This window comes from Petaurus breviceps, unplaced genomic scaffold, assembly GCF_028583685.1.
Source record: "Petaurus breviceps papuanus isolate PSGF00001 unplaced genomic scaffold, PetGlider_PUasm1.0 582, whole genome shotgun sequence".
Lineage (NCBI taxonomy): Eukaryota > Metazoa > Chordata > Mammalia > Diprotodontia > Petauridae > Petaurus > Petaurus breviceps.
This window is the reverse complement of record NW_027186390.1, coordinates 2407302-2412755: the sequence shown is the minus strand read 5'-3', so window position 1 is coordinate 2412755 and position 5454 is coordinate 2407302.

Below are 5454 nucleotides of genomic sequence, written 5' to 3'. Positions count from 1 at the left end.
GTTTTACAGAGCTGTTTAATTAGCAATTTTACAGCCTCCTATTCTCTCATTAAATTAATTAATAATTAAGTTCAAATATAGGCATCTTTAATGTCATAATTATATTTCAGTTTTATGGTCACTGGAGTTTAGCTCATTAGGGTAGGTACTCATAAACCATAGCTCTGTTTAGGGGCTGAGACACTTCTCTACACAGGTAGACTACTTCCATTTGGTATTTTCATTTCTCTTTCTCTTAAGTAGAACTATCTTTTTCTGGGAGCTATTCAGACTCTGTTCTTTGTGTATTCTTTTTAAAATATCTTCTTAATTTTATTAAATGTAAAACTTCTATCATGCTGTCAGATATAGATATCTTAACCTCTCTGGACTGACCTTGTTACATTGGCCTATGTATATCTTTTTAGTTGGATAAAGAGCTGATACCGTCTGCCTTAGTTAGCATTGAATTGAAAATACTATTGAATTCTGCCGCCCCCTAGAAGCAGTTTGCAAAGGAATGAGAGCATAATGGTACTTCACACAGTATGGTAGGTCTGCACATTGCTTTATATGGAGTGGGTTTATTTCACTCATTATCACTGATTAAACCAGCTTAGTTCAAGAGGCAAAGCAAAACTTGGCTTTGAAATTGTTCTTATTGAATTTTGTTCGCCTTCACATAACCCAGGACAGTGCTAATTATCTCTTTAGCGGAGCTCATATTTCTAATGTAATTCATATGTAAATTCTAATTTAATTCATATGGGAATGTTTGTATTCCTTACATAGTCTTCCTAAAGAGCACAAACACAGAATTAAAACTGTTTGGAAATAAAACTTAATGTTACTTTTTTTTTAACTGAATTTGCTTTGTTTTCTTTGTTGTTTCTCTAATAGATTCTACTCATTGAGTAAGCTTAAGATTTCTAGTATTATTTCAAAGAAACTTATATTTACACTGTTATGGAATTTTCTATATATCCTTGATGGTGCTGACTGGAAATTCATCTACAAGTCCTAAGATTCACTTTCTATCTACTTCTAAATCTCTTGGAAATTATTTTTTAAGTCTTAAGAACTCTAACCTATATATTAATAAACTGTCTACACTCATTAAAGATTACTATCATTAACCACATTTAGCCATTAATAAGATATCAGAAACAATAAGGAAATTGAATTGAAATAACAATCATTGACACTGAATACTGGTTGAATTTCCATGAGCTCATCATGTTGTAAAATTGAAATCACCTTAATAATCATAGCACTATGGAACCTCAGAGAGGGAAGGGACCTCAGAAGGTCCCTTAACATAACCTACACCCAAATTCACAAATGAATTCCTATGTATTAAAAATGTTTCCCATTTCATTTCCTCAAGTAAAAAAAATAAGCAAATAAACTTCGGCATGTATTTATCTAGTTCCCTATGGAATGAGTTTGCAAGGTTAGGTAATAAAGCACAGATAGGAAGGTCTCAGGCTTGTATTTCATATCTCGAATCAATACTTAGACTACTAGTACATGGCATTCATGATAAGATGATTGAAAGGTGACATAAAAGCTGAAGATAATGTTGTATTTGTATTCTGTCTGTGTGCATACACATCTATACACATCTATACATATATGTGCATAATTAAGTAAAATTGAAATAAAAATAATCTTTGAATGTAATCCAAATAAAAGAGAATATAAATCATTCCAAAACCTAAAAATATTTTTTTCTTAGCTCCTAGCATTTTCTATGTGTTGGTATTTTTATGTGGCATTAGAAGATGAAGAAGACAGCTAAATTAACTACCTTACAACAAAACATCTCAAATCAGTACCTATAATTACCAGTTTGGTTTCTTAGTGATATATGACATGTCAACCTCAAAATGTTCCTGTTTTCAATTACCTGTGTAATTCTAGATGATCTTGCAGGGTTGTTGGGCTTTTTTGTTTTTCCTATCAATACAACATCATTTCTACTTGAGATACCTATTTTAGATAGTATTTGCAAACTTATGGTTTAAAGCCTTCAGCACAATTTTAGCAAAGAAGAAAAAAATCTCTGAACAAGAACTAGACTCAAATAACAATAAATATAAGAAAATCACACAATTCTTTTTTCAATTTTTCTAAGGAGTAGGTTGATTCCTTAAGAAAATGTTTTTTGAAGGCATTTGAAACATAGACCAAAGGAGTCATGGTATTTTAGCTATAAAAGAACTGTCATAATCAGACCCTATCATTCCAAAGTTCTCATCAGCTTTGCTCTGCAGTCAAAGGGGACCTTCTAAATGACAAGACTCTACTATGACTGACTTTGCAATATCTAGGGCATAATTACACTTGTATTAAATATGCACACACTCTCACACACATCATGTCAACGTAAGAGCTGTCCGAAACTATTTTCAATAATTGATTTGCCATTTAATTGAACAGCATGACTGACTAACATAGCTCATTACTTTACTCATTAGTTAATTATCGAAGAAAGTAGGACAAGTCAATAAAACGGAAGGCTGTAAATTCCAATACTAATTAGCACCATATCCTCAGAGACATATTTAAGGGCAGATTGGCTACCCAAATGTCCTAGGACCTTGTAGATGAAGGGAAAGGGTAGATACACCATAAATCTAGATTACAGCAAAGGGAGACTAGTAGACAAGTAAACTGGAGCCAGGTTACTGCCAAGTGCTCTATTTGAATGGAAACATGGGAATGTACAACTCAAGAAAAAATTCTTTTAAATCTGAAAGATTACTCATTAACTAAATATACTTTAAAACCTACATGCACAGTAAACTTTTTTCTAGTGTTCTTTGGATAGTTTTCTTTTAATAATTTTCATGAAAAAAGTCAGTGTAAACTGCATTTTCCTTTCAGGTAGATTTGATCTTACATTTTTACCTATATGGTTTAGAAATGGCCAATATTTGTTATTATTGCTGCCTCATAGAAAAAAGAGCAATTGTTTTACACTTAATTCAATCCTTGGTCTAATATATTTATGAATTATTGATGCATCAAAATAATGCAAGGAGGGTATCTGTCTATCTAAGTATATAGCCCTGTACATTTCAGCAATCCAGGAGGAATTTAATCACATACTCACGCAAAGAAATAAATGTTTGTCTATTTGTTGTTATATTAGAGTCTGTTGTCACAAAAGCTTACACTTCAAATGAAAAGTTTTTAAATGCTAAAAGTTTTAGTCATATAATAATATGCTCAAAAGTTGGTTACTGCCCTTGGCTACTAAGTGATCAATTTGCCATTGCTGGGTGTGTTTAAAGAGAAATGCTACAATTCTGTCAAGAATTCTGTAGTAGGAATTCCTGAATTGGGCAAAAGTAGAGAATACTTTTGCCTGTCTTTTTATCTCTACAGATTAGTCTAATGCCTGGTAGGTAGTAAGCACTTAATAAAGATCTGTTGACAAACTTAATAGATAGATCGCCACTGAGGTTTCCTTGAGCTGCAAGATTCTATGAATTTTGACTGTTCTGGATAATTTTATGTTAGTATGCTATAATGCTATCAAAACTTAATCTAGGTAACAAATCAGCTCAAATTATTCCTCATACTCTCCAAAAGGGTTTCTCTTCTGACAAGTCTCATATACACATGTATTCATGAATTTCCATGCACACACATACACATATATGTAGCTTGTATTGTCAATATATGTGTGGATCCATCTATTTACACATGCATATATGTGAGTTTATTGTATGCATATATATATATATATATGCATGCATATAATTATACATATCAGCAGTGTTGTTCTGGCCACCAGTTTTAGGCCATACTAAATACATGGTGATTAGGAGGTAACTGAGTTAGGATTTAAGTTTTCTTTTGAAGCTCAGAGGAACAAAGATGCTAAGTCAGAATAAACTGCATAGAATCACACAGTTTCTTTTACTACTATAAATCAATGATTCAACAAGTATTTAAGTTTCCTAAGATCAATAGTAGATCCTAGTGATCCAAAAACAAAAGCAAAGCAGGCCCTGCTTGCAAGAAATTTACCTTCTATCATGGTAGACAATATGCATACACATGAGCATACATGGAATAAATACATATAATTATGATGGGAACAGAAATAACCAGCTTATGAGGGAAATCAGGATAGCCTTCGTTCCAAAGGAGTCATATGAACTGAGCTTTGAAGGAAACTTGAAATTCTAAGCAGAGGTAAAGAGAAACTGTATTCTGGGTATGAGACAGTTCCAGTGAAAAAACATAGGGCAAGAGATAAAATATTGTATGTGAGGAAAAACAAGATTGCTAGTTTGGAGGGATCACAAAGTGCATCAAACGGAGTGATGTTTAAGACTATAAAGGTAGTTTGTTGTTGTTGTTCACTCAAGGCTGACTCTTTATGACACTGTGGACCATGGAAAGCCAATATTGCACATGGAATTTTCTTGGCAAAGATACTAGAATGGCTTACCATTTCCTTCTCCAGTGGATTAAGAAAAACAGAGGTTTAGTGATTTGCCCAGGGTCACACAGCTAGTAAGAGTCTAAAGACAAATTTGATCTCTGATCTTCCTGACTCCAGGCCCAGAGGTTTATCCACTGAGACATCTTGCTGCCTCATAAAGGTAGTTTAGAGTTAGGTTTAAAGCTATTTTAAATGTGAAACAGTGGTATTTGTGTTTTATTCTAGAAGAAACAGTAAAGCAACTAGAGTTTATTGAGCAATGGAGGGAAAGAAAGACATCACTTAGAAAAATTGTTTGTTACTATAGAGGATGAGTTAGAGGGGGAGAAACTGGAGTGGCAATGTGGTACCAGGGAAAGTCGAGTAAACTTAGTGTTGAACATAGTTAGGATCTTACCTAATTCTTCCATTTAGTACCTTTGGATGTAAACAAATATCTTTAATCTCTGGACCTCAATTTATCTCTAAAATGATGCCATTAAACTAGATGATTTCTAATACCCTTGCCACTTCTAAGCTTCCTACATTTATTAAGGGCAGCTATCATTAGCCAAATTTATCAGGGAATAAGCTACTAGCAACAGAAAGAAACATTTGAAATCCATATGGTTTACATTGACTACTGGTTGAATTGTAATTGCAGGCAGTGAAATCAAAATTGTCTTTCAAAATCACTGCATTACAGAGTGCATAAATAGAAGAGATCTCTGAGATCATTTAGTCTAAGACCTAAATTTACTGAAACTTTATAATACTTTACATTTTGTCAAGAGGAAGGCTCATAATACTTCTGTAGTATTTTTACATGCAACCAGGAAATAAGATATAGAGGCAATGGAGTATAGAAATTCATCTTGCACTATAAGGAAGTAAGGGGGAAGGAACTAAAGGAGTGGGATAGTGGGAGATATAAGAGAGGGTCACCTGGGGAAAGGGGTAATTAGTATACTTGCCATCTTGGGGTAGGGGATAAGGGAGAGATGGGGAGAAAATTTGGAACTCAAAATCTTGTG